This window comes from Spermophilus citellus (assembly GCF_964194105.1).
Source record: "Spermophilus citellus genome assembly, chromosome: 12".
NCBI lineage: Eukaryota > Metazoa > Chordata > Mammalia > Rodentia > Sciuridae > Spermophilus > Spermophilus citellus.
Window position 1 is genome coordinate 123018169 of NC_138198.1, and position 16463 is coordinate 123034631.

A 16463-nucleotide genomic window follows, 5' to 3' on the forward strand; every position below is an offset into this window, starting at 1 on the left:
TAGCTATCTATCTTTGCATCTATCTTAATGTTGGAGAAATCATTGAATCTTCAAACAATGCTGCCAAGGTCAAAGGAGAAGCATCAATTTGGGGAGCCGGGAGAGGCTGGAGATCCTGCCCTCACTAGAACAGAGCTATACTTCAACACCTCAAATCCTGCCCAGGACTCCCAGACTTCAGTGAGTTCTTCAGGCTCATCTGGTAAGTTATATTTTGTATATGCATGCAAGAAAGAGTTCTTGCTGTGCTTGCCTTCAGGACGTCCAATCCAGCACACCCTCCAGAATGCACAGTGACAAGAGCACTTACTAGAAAAAGCAGATGGAGGAAAAGAGCTGGCTGGGTGCATCCCCAGAAAGACAATGGCTGGAAAGTCCCTGCCTCATGATACAACCAATTCCATTTCTGCATTTTTCTAATTAAAAACATAAAAATTTCTTTCTAATACTATACTGCACCTTCTTCCTTGCTATATCTTAATCAGTAAGAAATTATAAAAACTAAAGTGAGTAGGTCATGTGTGACTTAGAAAAATAAATTTCACTGAACTCCAAGCCAGAATCCAAATTGCAAAGGCTTGGAATGAGGGGGCAGTGCAGGTTTGGGAGGAAGCAGTTAGCAGGCACGGCAGAGAAAGGATACTGGGTTGAAGTCATTAAAAAAATACAGCTTAGGTGGTAGAGTGCTTCCCTAGCATGCCAAGGCCCTGGGTTCAATCCAGCACCACCAAAAAAAAAAAAAAAAAAAAAAAAAAAAAAAAAAAAAAAGAAGAAGAAGGAAGTGTGATTTAGGGTGAAGGAGATGGAGCTGATAGGGCTGAGCTGAGCAATAGCAGCAGGAGGAAACAACCATGAAGAGCACAAACAGAGAACAGGAGGGACAGGAATGAGTGAGATTTGAGAGGCTCACATGAAATACCTTTGACTTTTTAAGGTGACTCAAATTCACAGGTCGGTAAGCGATCTCAGGAGCATCTAAAACTACCTCTTCCTAAGTGCATGCATTTCTTCTTCAGCACTCAGCAAGAAGACGCAGGCAGTTTCTTCCTGAAACTTCTAGTGGTAGTGGCATATTATCACATGAGATTTAAAGGGTTGCTCCTGAGCAGCTCAAGTGGTACAGTGCAGTAAGATGAGGAAAAAGTGGAAGAGCCCTTAAACCTCCCGCTGGTCTGTTCCCAAAGCTCCACTGTATTTTCCTAACATCCAAATACTTTTTTTCCTGGGGTTAATTATAATTCTCACTTTAGCAGAGTAACAGATCCCGACATGTCGTTTAAAATACAGCCTACCCATCCCAGCCTGTTTTCAGAGGCAGGTCTGTTCACATCAGCCATTGTTTTTCATCTGGAAAAGCCTTAGAGTTCCCCCTGCACTCCCCACTTTCTTTCCTCTGTTCCTCCTTCCTTTGTTCTCTCTCTGTGTGACCATATTTCTTGTTGACTCCTCATTTCTTCCTTGGCCTCTTTCTTCTTCATGTAGGTCCCTACCGTGCCTGTGTGCCCGGGTCTGTGCATAGAGTTAGGTCAGATGCCTCTCCTACTCAGGACGAGACATGATCGCCAAGGTTCACTTTCTTTGAACCGTGTACATTGATTTCTCTCTTCCCATGTTCCAAGTGTCACCACTTATTGGCACCTGCCATTGTGCTTTCTACTTGGATTTGACTCCTAGGTTCATGTGATCTCAGACCCATAGATGGTGTCATCATGTCATGACATGATTCTGATACCCTTTATAATAATTTCCCCCAGAAATTGCCAACACTCCTTCCTATTGATTTCCTTTATCCCTTGACAGACAAGATTTCCAGCATTCTACCAATTTACAGCTATATCAGGCCCTTCTTTCTCCTCCTCCTTTAAGCTTAAATTCCTTGTCATGAAATCAATAAAACTCAAGGAAAGTACATTTAAAAAAAAATCTTCACACCAGTTACCCAGCCCTAAAAAGAGAAGCCATATATTATGCTGTGTGCCCCAGAAAGTGAAATCCCACCATTCGCCTTAGACATAAAACTTTGTCAAATCTCTACTTCATGTGAAAACACTCATTTTCAGGACTTTCCAGGCTCTCATTAGGATTTCATACACTTATGTGATGTTTTTGCTCCATCCCTTCTTTTCTTTACTGTGAGATTTGTTGCCACACTGATTCACCCTGTAACTTTATGTAGACCATTAATCACACTCAGGTCACTATACTTCCTGGTGTAAATGAAAAGAAAAGTTCAGGAAGTTACATCAAAAATGTGAGTCAGTTACCAATTATGTTCTTGTTACCAAATAAGTTACTGAGTATTAATTACTGATTGATTCATAATTGTTATAACGATTATGTTATTGTTACTGGATAAGCTACTGATTTCTGTCTGAAGGCATAGTGAAGTCAAACACAGCCTCGAGAAGCTATGTCATCTTACTGGTGACCTCAGCAAAGGCTGAAGTTAGATTTTGTACAGTTTTAAAGACTGGGAGGAATGTATGGCGTGGTGCTGAATACGTCTATCTACTTTCCACGCCTTTCCAGTAACCACTCTCCACTCTCACAGTGTTAAGTTGTCTGCAATTTGAGAAGCATAAACAAACTCCTTGCCCTGAGCACCTGCTGGGATCTGTGAATGGCCAGCTACTCCCTAAATGCCTCCCAAGCACCCTGCTTTGCGTCTCTGTCTACTGCATGGTATTTAATAAACCTGGCATCCCCCATCTGTGGGGAGAAAACTGCTTCAGGTGATATTCAGAACCTCCGTATGCCTTCCTGGCTCTGTTATTTAGCTGCACCAGCTGATGTGATGAAGAGAAAGCTAAAGGGAAAAGACACTGACAAATCCAGGTCTGTGAGATCTTGGTGAGAAATTGCCTCTCTGACTCATTACAAACCAAAGCTCTTCTCCGGCCCCCACAGTGTGGTCTGTAAAATCTCCTATGACTCATTAAGCCAAATAGCCTGTCCTTCAGCCTCACTGTCTGTTGGGACAGTGTCAGAGAAGAGAGAGAAAAAAAAAAAACCACAACCCTACCTTTGTCTTTTTACTGTTTATTCAAATGTTAACTTCCAATAGCTCTTCTCTTTTTCTAAAATCAATATTCCTTTTATTTTTAAAACATACTGTACATACCCTGTTCCCCTTCCCCTGAGATTCTGGGGATCAAACCCAGGAGTGCTCTACTGATGAGTTATATCTCCAGTCCTTTTTGGTTTTTACTTTTTAAATTCTGAGATAAGGTGTCCCTAAATCACTGGGGCTGGCCAGGAGCTAGAGATCCTCCTGCCTCAGCCTCCTGAGTAGCTGGGATTAAAGGTATGTACTAACCACACCCTGCTTGTAAAGACCCTCTTGAAGTTGCTTTTGCCTACTTTCTTTCAGTAAGCTCTTTATATTTATTTAGATAGTTATCAATATTCAGAGCCCATACCTATGTGTTGATTCTTTTTCTTTATATGCATAAGAAGATTTCTCTGAAAACTGTTTGAGTCTGATTTTAGTCAAATGCAGACTTCCATGATGTGGAATGTTCCTTTGCCTCTATCCTGTAAATATATTTCAAATAGTCTGCAATAATTGAAGTTATCTATATTTATAATGTGCTTCAAGGTTATACTGCTAACATTGAACTGCTGTTTGATCAGCACACCAAACACGTGGAACATTTTATTTGTATTGAATATCTACTTTAATTTTTTGAGGCCTACGTTTGAATTTTAATGCATTTTTATCTTTCAAATTTTTAAAATTAATCATTGTTATTTTAGTTGTATATATGTGGGGGCTTCAAGTGATAGTTCTGTACACAGTGAACAGTGACGGAGTCAGGTAATCAACACTTCACCTCTGTCATCCCTTGAGCTTCTCTCTTGTGGTGATTCATAAAATATGTAATGGCGTGCTGTGAATTATTGTCACCCCATCATGCCCTAGGAAGTCAGAACTTATTAGGAGGGTTCCTCCAGGCGATGACTCACTCAGAAGAGTGACTGCTGGAGCCTCTAACCGTCACTCTTCTACATTCACGTGTGCATTTCTAGCACCCACTGTGACACAGACCTAGTGGTACTGCCTCTCTGTGTCTGACGCACCTCACTGCACGTAAAATCCTCCAGTGCCATCCATTCTTCTGCAAAGAGTGTAGGGAATGATTTTTTTAAATAAGACTCTAAAAGCACAGGAAACAGAAACAAAAATAGACAATTAGGATCATATGAGACAAGGGACCCTCTGCACACAAAGGGAAACTATCAACAGTGTGATGAGTCAACATGAAGAAATCGCCAACTATTCATGTGATAAGCCATTAATATCCAGAGTATGTAAAACAAACAAACAAACAAACAAAACTCAAAAAGGAAAACACAAATACTCCAACAAAAAATTGCACAAATTATATGGACAGACATTTACCAAAAGAAGAAACCTGAATGGCCAACAAATTAATGAAAAAATAAAAATAAAAGAACCACACTCAGAAAGTCAAGGGCTATATGTTGTCTCCAATATATGGAAACTATAGAGAAAAAGAAGAAAAGGGATCTCATGAAAATAGAAGAAATAATTACATAACAATGTATCTGTTGCCTGGATTGGCAACTAGTGAGAATTACTCTTTGAGCGCGCTGACCCATGGATACATGTACATGACTTCTTCTGACTAGGATTCAATGTATAATGTCCCAACAAATTTGGAGAGAGTAAACCTTGCTCCAAATGTCCTTGAAGACTAAAGAGTAGTATATTATGTGATTGGCACTGTGCTGAAATGTCGCTGCCTAAGATCAATAGACAGCTCTGGAGAAGTGATACCTCCTTCATTCGCTGGGAAAACCAGCACTTAGGGAGGTTGTAGCTGGTCTTGCTCCAATGCTCATGCTGTTTCCAGAGCACAGTCATTTCCTGAATGAAATGTGAGTGGCAGAGATTCATGATTCCCTGAAATATAGAGAAGAAGTTGAACATCATAGGTAACAGCACCAAGTATTTTAAAAGCAGCTATTAGAGACAGAAAACAATTGTTTAAAAGGTTTTCAAGGACAACGTATGTATCTGGAGATACAGAGATGACTGTGCCTCATCACAATCATCTCTCTGCAGGTCTGGGACTCAGGGATGGAATATTCCCATGAGTCTTCCTCTGTGTTTTCGGTGTGTCACACTTCCTAATTAAAACAAGACTTTCCCTCATTTTGGTATCCTTTTGTCCTCTGAGCTTTAAAAGTCCACTTTAAAACATCACTGGATTAAAATATATGTCCCTAGAGAGTTAAAGATAAAACACTACTTGTTTTATGAAACTGAAACTCTCTAGCTAAAAGTGAAGAAATCTTTACCAACTACAGCTGGTAAAATCATTTTATTTTTCTTAACTTACATGGATTATAAGTATGTCAATCATCATTATATATTAAGGAGTAGGCATTTAATTAGCACTGGTTTCTAATTTCTAATTAAGTTTCATAATCAATCATTACCATTTACTGCCTTGTATCTATTGATTTGTTCTAATGGGAACTAGAAATGAAATTTATAAATATTTTCTTCCACAATTTGAGAATGAATTGTTCATTTGCAATTTAATAATAAATAAAATATAAATTACAAGGAAGTATCACATGTATCTTTGAAAGAGAAGAAGAAAGTTGCAAATAACAAATTCAACCCAAATTATATTTGAAGCCTTATTTAAATGGGAAGAAATGTGTAAGAGGAAAAGTGAGTTAAACTCTGTCCTAAGAAGGAGAAAATCAAAAGTAGTATTTGACTTTATGTCTTTCAATTACTAAAATACATATCAAAATGCTTTTGAAATGCTTGAAATAATGAGTGGTAATATTTAAGAGATTATATCTCTTCCAAAATTCTTGTGAGAATGAAAGGAAAGAAAATCTAATCAATGTAACAAAATATAGAAAACAGAGGAAACAGCATGTAACCAGAAAATACTAATGTAGAAAATAGCGTAATAATGTTGATATCAGCCCCAGAGAGAAAGATCAATAAGAAAAAACAACAATGAACAAAACACATTCAATAAGTGCATCAGAAAGAATGTAACCCACATACATATGAGTAAAACAGATTAATTTAGACATCTTTACAAGTATAAGTAAGAAGTCTTAATAAAAACAGCAAGCAAAAAAGAACTCACGGAAAACCATATTAACACAGGGCAATTTTGTGTTAATAAGTACATTTTAAATAAGGAGAAAACATAAAATTTCATGCACTAAATACTATTCCATTAAAATGTAAAGGCATAGCAAAATTTGATGAGACAGAAAAGTATACCTGGCATTTATTGATTATAAATAGTGTGGTAGGTTTTTAAATGGAATTAAATTCTATTATATATTTTAATAGATATCTCTGGGGATCATTGATACTCTTTGCATCAAATGAAAATATGTGAGACCCAACAGACCCTCACCTCCAACTCCAACACTCTTATTCTTTGTGAAAAAAATAAATAAAAAAAAAACTATTATAGAGATGATTGTTTGGCAGTAATACAAAGAAAAAAACAATTTCAAGATTAACATACTCAAATTTTTTCAGAGTAAACAAAGAATGGGGAAGAACATCGAGGGGTAAATAATACAATTGAAACCAATTTTCAACATATGCAAATTTTGAGATAATTTATTTTGAACCCCATGAGAAATTTTGAACTTAGTATCTGTCATGTTCTCGTAAGAGAAAATATCAAATATTTTCCAATTTTATAGGATTATAATTATATGGGATAGATTAATTACATACGATTTGTTCTCTGACAACATTGGAATAAAATTTGAAATGTTGCTTAGAACTTACATTTGGTTTTGTATGTTTTTTCCCTAGATATATTTTGAACCAGAATGAAATACAAACCTCAATTCTTTACAGTTTAACAATTAATCATAATGAGAACATCACATACAATGCAGCAAATAAAATTCAAAATTGATCTTAGAAGAAAGCTCATAGTGTTAAACAGCTTTATCAGTAAAAGTATGTTATTTAAGCATCTAATTTAAAAATGAGATAAGTAAGGAATAATAAATCTAAAAAGAAAATTTAAAAATGAGATATTAGGGCAAAATTAAAGATGTCTTATTTGATTGACCTTCACAGACTCAGGCTCGGTGCTTTCCACATGCTGAGGTTTGTGGCAACACTGTCCTAAACAAGTCAGTGGCAACATATTTTTGCAACTGTCACATTTGGTTAATTCTCATAGTATTTCAAACCTTTTCATTATTGTATCTTCTGCAGTGACTTGTGATCAGTCATCTTCAAGGTTACTATTTGATTTCGGGATGCTGCACATGATGCCCACAGAAGACTGCAAACTTGCTGAGTATTGGGTGTGTTCTGAGTGCTCTATTGACCACTTTCCCCCCAGCTCTCTCCCTCTCCTTTGAGCTACCTGTTCCCTGAGACACAACATATTGAAATTAGACCAGTTAAGCACCCTTCTGTGGCTTCTCGGTCTTCAAGTGAAAGGAATAGTTGCACATCTCTCGCTTCAAATCAAAGCTAGAAATGGTAAGTGAGGAGTCATGTTGGAAACCAAGTCAGACCCAAATTCTGACCTCTGGGGCTGAGCAGTTGGCCATGTTCTGGATGCAGAGAGAGTTCTTCAAGGAAATGGAAAATGATTCTGTAATGGACACAACAAAGATAAGAGAGTGAAGCTGCCTTATTACTAATACAGAGAAAGTCCTAGTGGTCTGGAACCAAGAGCAAGCCCGGCCCAGCGTTGCCTGAACCAAAGCCTGATGCAGAGTAAGGAACCAACCCTCTTTCATTCTCTGAAGGTGGAGAAAGTTTTGAAATCTCCATTCATGAGGTTTAAGGGAAAAAAAGGCATCTCTTTATAACCTGGTTTACTGAATTTTTTTTAATTGTTGGTCGTTCAAAACATTACATAGTTCTTAATATATCATATTTCACAGTTTGATTCAAGTGGGTTATGAACTCCCATTTTTACCCCGTATACAGATTGCTGTGTCACATCAGTTACACTTCCATTGATTTACTTTCAGGGATCATTTCTATAGTATGTTACTGAATGTTTTAGCACTGTTGAGAACAACTGTTCATAAAAAGAAACTCCCTTCAAAATAATACAGCTTATTGATAATTCACCTGGTCACCCAGAGCTCGGATGGGGGTCTACAAAGAGATCCATGTCTTTTTTCGTGTCTGCTAACACAGCATCCATTCTGCAGCCTGTAGATCAAAGAGCCATTTTTATTTTTAGTTTCACTATTTAAGAAATATATTTTGTAAGCCCATCGCTTTCATAGACAGTGATTCCACAGATAGTTTTGAGAAAAGTAAATAAAAAATCTTCTGGAAAGGAGTCATCATTCTAGATGTCATTAAGAACATTGGTGACTCAGAAAAAAAAAAAAAGTCAAAATAGCAACATGAAAAGAAAATGACTGTAGCCTTCAAGGCTGAGTTTGAGTTAATCAAGATTTCAGTGGAGGAAATAACTGTGTATATAGTGGTGATAACAATGGAAATAAAACAAGAGTTTAAGAGAGCAAAATTACTGGTAATATATGAGTTTATGGTCTGAAAGAGCAAGTGCAGAGTGTGTCTCAGAGAGATCAACCAGACATTAAAAGATTTAAAAAATAAGGGGAAGGAAAAACAAACAAACAAACAAAGGACCAAGTTTAGGATAAAACAGAAATTCCTGGTGGGGGGGAAAGATAGCCAAAATTAAACAATAAAAATTCAATAATAGAAAAGATTTCTATTATATTAATAATAAAAATTCAAACAAATTATTGGTCGTCTCAATGAGAAATCATACAAAGCTAAACCATGGTATGCTTCTGAAAAGGAAGAAGAGAAAATTTTACAAGATTCAGGGCAGAAAGAAAAAGTTGCACACCATAAAAAGGTCAAATGGACACTGCATTTCTTTTCTGTATGTGATAACTTGAGGACCATCCTTACACGGGCACACCCCAGAGATATAAGTCTGAAATCCAAGGATCTGTCCTATAATCAATGAGTTATCATTCACGTGTAAAGGATAAATAAAGGTGTTTGAAGAGCTGCTAGAGTTCAGGATCCCACACACATATGGATTTCGGGAAACTGTTTAAGGACAGGCTGTACCCCACAACAGGGAACAGAAGAAACACCTAAATACATGCAGATGAGGAAGAACAATGAGGGAAAAAATGTTGGGGACTTGATACATATTTTTAAAACATGGAAATGTGATGTGTCTGGGAATGTGTCATATGAGTGTTACTTAAGAACAAAGTTGTCTTCACAAGTTAGTGAGTACTCATCTCAAAAATCTTGTAATTGGAGGGAAGAAAGATAAGAGAAATAAAAACATCAGAAATATGCGTTCTGGGAGTAGGAAGAAGGTATAAGTGAAAATAAAACCATTCTAAAGTTATCATTTCACTGAGGCTTAAAAATAATCATACTTAAGTGAAAGAAATGTTGATTTTGGTGGGAGGAATTGATTAGCATATTATTTTCCGTCAATTTATCATATATGTTTGCCTAAAAGACCGACATAATGGAAATATTCATTACCATAATGGAAAAGTATATTAGAATTTACAAATAATGGGGGGAAGGGAGACTGAATAAATAAAAGACAGGTCAAAGAAGGAAGCATTGAGAAGTGTTTTAAAAAATCATACAAAGGAAATGTAAAAAGAATAAATCTAGCATAGTGATGGTGCCAATAATAATAATCCCATCAGATGTCACAGGATGTTGGATTAAAATGCAAATCTCTTCTAAATTTTGTTTAAAGGAACTACAACTTAAAGTAAATTAAGGAAAGAAAGTATTCAGTAAAGAGATATTTTAAAATGTAGCAATAAAAGAGCAGTATTTTTAACATATGCTTTACAAATAAGAGCACCAAAAAGCACACAGTATATAAGTGATTTGAATGGCATACTATGGGGTGTAGCTGTGCCTCCATTTACCTGAGTGCAAAGAACAAGAAAGCAGTACATACATGAACAGTTTCTATTACAATGCAAGAAAAAGAAGCAAAATTCGATTTTAATGAAAAAAAAAACTCAATCTGACTTTCTTAGAATTTGACATAAGAAAAATATAAATGCAGTTGAGATTAATCATTGAATCATCATCCCTTAAAGGACATATCCACATATAAAAATCCTATCAAGTGTTTAAAAATAGATATTTTATTGACTACTATTCCATAGAATGTCAATAAACTCATTATAAATTCATAAATTACTTTAGCAGAGTTTAAATTACAGAAAAATCACAACATCTCCAGAAAGCAATAAAGAATATTTCATACAATAATGAATGAGAAAAAAGCTTTCAAAAAGAATTGTGGAAAAAAAAATCTGAGTACTGACCAGGCTGGGGTTTTAAAGGGCTTCAATCTGTAGCCGGCTTCCTGCCTAAGGGAATGTGTTGAAGTGTGGGTGTATGTGGTGCAGTTTATAGGGTGAAGTCCAAAGTTTCTAAGTCCTTGCATGTAAACTCTTCACAATCCCACTGGGTTTGCAAAGTCAAAGATCCATCAGGTTTTTGAAAACAGATTAGGTAAGTGTTCAAAGCCACAGAGAATGTGGTGAAGTCATTAGCCAGCACCATTTCTTCCCTAAGGGTATTTGGCTATACTGACCCATCAGGAGAGTGAGAATTCTTCTTTGCTCCCAGCTCTGGGTCAAGGCTGTAGAATCCCTACAATGGCATAAGGCCCGAGAAACACATTAGAGACTTGCAGGTATTTGGAACACTATCTGCTGCTCAGAACAATCACTACTTGATAAATTAAAAAATATGTTCCTGATCCAAACAGAAAACCAGCAATCGAAGTATCTATAAAATGAAAGTTATTTAGGAAGCTAGTACCATAATTGATGCAGTATTAAATAATTTTCCCTTACTACGCAAACAGGCAAAGATGCCAGTCTTACCAATTTGATACAATGTTATTCCATAGGCCTTAATCCCAGAAAGAAGGGAGTGGGAGGAAGAGCTGGAACTCCAGTTGCATGCCACAAAGCCCAGCTTTTTAGTACTACTATTTTTAATGCAGAGGTAAAAAAAAATTCTATATGCAGAAAATGAAAAGTAATTTGCATGTATAATACTAGATTTAATAGATGAATCTAGAAAGGTCAATATGTGAAAAACTACTATTTTTATATCCTAAGAGCAAAATAAATTGAAAATGAGGTAAAACACTACTTATAAAGACTTTAAAATCAAATATCAGGAAATAAACTTAAAGAAATATTTGCAGATGTCTGAAATAAAAGCTTTGGAATGTTTAAGGCAGCATTGTGTTTTAGTTTGCTAGGACCTCCAGAGAAGGTACAGAAGACAGGGTGGCTCAAATGACAAGTATTTATTTTCCAGCAAATCTGGCTGTTAAAACTCTGGGATCAGTGTCAGCAGGGCTGGTTTCTTCTGACGCCTTTCTGTGGCTTGTAGATGAAGTCTTCTCCCTTGGTCTCTCATTATGTAACCTCTGTGCACCTCTGTTTTAGATTCCTCTTCTTCTAAGGACTTATTACATTAGAACCCACTCTGGCAACTCCATTTTAACCTGATTGCTTCTTTAAAAATAGTCTGAGGACTTCAGCATATGAATTTTGAGGGGACACAATCTAGGTCATAAAGCATAGTGAAACAATAGTGGAAATAAATAGAATGAAAGAAATACTAACAGTTGGAGCAGATAGGAGAGAGGAGATGGGTGTGTGATGTAACTGAGCCCAGTGCTCATTTGTCCTTGAAGGAAATCAACATCAGGAAATCCAAAAGTTAAAAAATCAAGAAAGAGCACAGAAATTGATAACAAGCATATCAATTAACAATACGGAACAATCACTAAAATAACTGAAAATAGGGCTTTTGAAATGTGGTTGGCTCTATGAAGTTGAACTGGATCTAAGTGAAAGAAGTAGCAGAAAACCACTTCTTGACTTTATAAAACTTCTGTGGATTACTTTTTAAATTATATGTATATGTTGAAGACAAACAAAATTTATAATTAAATACTAAAAATAAGTTAATTAATCAGAAAATAGAACTCTATTTGGTATACATGATGTTAAAGAAAGAAAAAGAATCAAGCTAAAGAGACCATAACCACACATTTCAAGGAAAACTTTGATACTCTAAGAGTGCATGAAATACTAATTTTAAAATTATGAATGTATTTGAGTATTTGCATATATAAATCCATAAAATTGGCAAATCCAACTTAACAAACCTGGAAGGATCATTAAAATCAGAATGAGATCAAAGTGACAAAGACTTCTCAACTCTGCAGAACCGATGATGCTATCAAACTTCAACTTCAACCACATTTAAAAAGCCCTATTTTCAGTTATTTTAGTGATTGTTCCATATTGTTAGTTGATATGCTTGTTATCAACTTCTATATTGTTTCTTGATTTCTTAACTTTTGGATTTTTCTTATATTGATTTCCTTCAAGGACAAATGAACAGTTGGCTCAGTTACATCACAAACCTATCTCCTCTCTCCAATCTGCTCCAAGTGTTAGAATAAACTTTATATTAGAAATGTTTCTGGAAATAGAGGAATAACACTTCATATTTCCTTTTTTAAAAAATACATACTCACAGGATATACTCACAACTATAAATCAATCTCACTAACAGGAAACCCCACCAAATTCAGTATTTTAATTAATTGTTAAACATGACCAAATAAACTGTATTTTAGGAAACCAAAGATGATCAATACTATAAATGCACTAATATATCTAGTTTATTATGCTTGAGGTACAAGTAAGTGTATTTTATGATCTTCATAGATTCTGATGACACACTTTGTAAAATTTAAAAAAATATTTGATTAAGAAGAACTTTATAAAATCATTGAAAATAACTATGTATTAATAGTAGTAATATAACTATTTTAATTTTATCAATAGTAAACATTTTAGTTATTTGTCAACATATCATGTAATCCTTCTTCCAAATCTCATTTATCAAAAATAGTGTGAAATGACTTATTTAGCATCTGTTTTGTACCATTGTTCCAGAAGTTATATCCACTTCAATAAAATGAGAAAATATTTTTTTAAAAAAGGGTTGACTAGGAAATAAAATTTTTTGAAGAAGAAATGCAAGAATTAACTTAAACCCATTTTTATAATGTTTTTAATGATATTTCTAAAAAAATCTGTAATATTCTAATATAATCATCCATTACAAAAAAATGCTATTTCCAATAGCAAAAGTACAATGAAGAATGAATTTAGAAGAAATATGCCACTGTGATGCTCATGAAGAAAGCTGCATAATTCTACCAAGAAGCATGATTTGTGAAAAGAAGCAAAGTAATGTTACTACACAGGAACATTCAGTGTTTTACATACCTATGTTCACTCCAATGCCACTCAAGAAATTCAGTTTCAAGCAAATCCAATGGGAAATAAGGCGGGTAAGGGAGTGAATTTACAAAATAATAGTACCACAAATTTTGAAAAAGAAAAAAATAATAAACATACGATGCGGCAAGGGATTTTCCCAGCCAGATGTCAAAGCATTTTATGAATATATTAAATCTTCATTGTACATATTATAATTAACTGAAGTTCTGCAGTTCTATTGTACAGATTCATGTTCAGCCAAATACACAGAAGTGGATACATAATAACTGCTAGTATGTAATATTTGGACCCCCCAAATTGAGTAAACTGAGATCTATTCAGTAAGTGTGATTAAATGGGAGAAAAAAATATCCATATTAAGATTCCCTCCAATCAGGCTAAATAAATTAATTAAATACTTAAATATATCATGAATATTTTGAAAGATAAGGGGGCTACTCTGGAAAATAATGTTTGTGTGGGCAACCAAATAATTTGAATATATTAAATCCTCTCACATGAAGATTGCAATTAGATTAGAAAAGAAAAATAATCCACATGAAATTGCTACATGTAACTAGGCGACAAGGTATGCCAAAGACTGTGCAATAAGATGGGATATGGCCTGTCAACAACAGGGACAAACCCTTGGTGGGAGAGTAGTCATGTAGGAGAGAAGAGAAGGGAGAATGGTCTCTGGCTGCCCAGGGAATCAAAATCCCCCAAACACATCAAAAAAGGACACATCTCCAAGAGGCAGAGTGCCCACTCATAGTAGAGGGAGGAAGAGATCCTTCTTAGAACTGGGTGAAGGTACAGACATCCCGAATTTCAGGTGATTGTGTGACTTCTGTGCCCAGAGGTGCAGGTGTACTAAGTGGCCTGAGCCTGAGCACTCTGAAATATTAAACCTCATCTAGAGAAAATGCAAGTGGGAAGTGGGGGAAGGCACTGCAAAACAAGAATTCTGACATTCAGATTCAAATATAGTAGATTAAGGGACCTGAGTAGGTAAATCTCAGAGAGTGTTAAGAAGGGGATGCACTGCGGAGCCATCTTCCTGATGATTTCATGGTGCATGAAGAGAAGGATGCTGAGGGTATCCTAACTCGATTTCTCCCCCACAAAAAGACATGCCCCCCAAAAAGAATTTTAAAATATTCCTAAAAATTAGCATCAGAAAAGTATTGGGAATACACCTTCTCCAGTGTCTTGAGTAGGACACATGAATTGGCAGACATCTTTAGGTTAGGTGGCACCCAGGAGGTGGGTACATGTTATCTAACCAAGAGACACTTAACATGTCCACATTTTTATGATGACTTAATCTTGAAAATGACATCCTGTCACTTCTGTGATACTGTATTTGTCAGAATCAGTTCAATAAATCCAACACAGGTTCCAGAAGAGGGATTATAAGGAGGTCAAGTCCTCTAGGGCCCATCTTAGAACTGCCCACAGTACCACATATTCTTCATGTGCAAAATATGTTGATCCCCCTCCCCAAGCCCTCAAATCCTTGCCCCACAATAGCATGGGCTCCAAGTACAGAAAACTTGTTACATAAAACAGGTCGTGAGATAAATCAGGCTTCTCAGTATAACTCCTTAGGCTCAGTTGTTCAACTATAGATCTTTTCTCAAACTGTAATATTTTCTCAAAACTTTGAAACTAAAGAGACAAGTTATTGCTTCCCCAAATCCAACATCCAATGATGGAATAAGCATAATACAAACACTATACATATTTCTATTCAAAATCGGTGAAAATGGAAACAACAGAGTTACTGGTCCATAATGATTCTGAAATCCAGATGAAGAAATATTGAAAATGTGGATTAGCTGTCAAGGTCAGAGTATAATTATCCATAATTATTTGCTCTGCCCTATAGACTGTTGGTTCCTCCTCTAAGTTATCTCTACTTTTTCATTAAAGCTAGCATATTTTTGCAGCTCGCCAATTCTCTCAGGCTGCTTTAGTATTGCCAGGACAGTATTGGGATTCCAAGTGCCTCTCCTCATTCTGGATTTTTTGGTCTGGCATGTTTCTGCATATATAACTCCTTTTATAATAATAGTTGAATAAACTAATGAAATGGTTTCCCACAAAGAGAGAGGAAAAACATAGAGGAAGGAATCACAGGTCAATGTACTTGTTTGATAGACTCAACTTTGAAAGTTTGTAAATATTTCACATAAAACTAGAAAAATAGACGAAATACTTAATATTGACTCTCCCAACATTAATTTCAATCAGAAATATCCTTCAAAATTGAGAACATTTTTTCCTTTGGAAATATATTTCTATAGTAAAAGAACTCCCTTACTTTTTAGCAGAAAAGTTTAGAAACACAAGGAAACACATTCTCTCTCTCTCTCTGTCTCTCTCTCTCTCTCTCTCTCTCTCTCACACACACACACACACACACACATACACAGACACACACACCATACATATACTCCATGCAACTAGTTTATGGAAACTGAAATTCATTCCCCATTCCCCATTTTTGGAACCAAGGGTTCAAGAGAAGTAATGAATTCTAGGTCTGGAGTTGGAAGTGTCTAAGATGAAACTGGAATACTTCTTGTCAACAATAAACCTGGTAATGTTCTTGAGCATCTGTTAAAAGCACAAGAATGTCAAGTGAAGCAGCTCCTTCTGTCCAAATACAGAAAAGAATGACCATGAGTTATTGAACTACAGGAAAATCTTCTAGTATAAAATGGAAAGTTATTCTTAATTTATTTGTTTGTTTAGTTTTGTTTTTAGTAAAGGAATTAGAATTCATAAATCCAGGAATAAAATAAAATTAGAAGGCCATACATTTTCAATTCTAAATGAAATAATACATGTAACCAATAATCATCTGTGGCAGCAGAAGCAATTAGTACAAAATTGATGGAGAATTTTATAATATCTTTTATAATTTTAGATGAAATTTATACTTTATATATTTTACAATTCTATAATGACAGACAGCATTTTAGAATTCAGGGTGGCAACATTTTGACACTTTAGTCAAGTGGACAGCTAGACATGTGGTTACCTGCAATGTGATTCAAAGAAATATAAATATTTCTTATGGATTATTTTTAGAG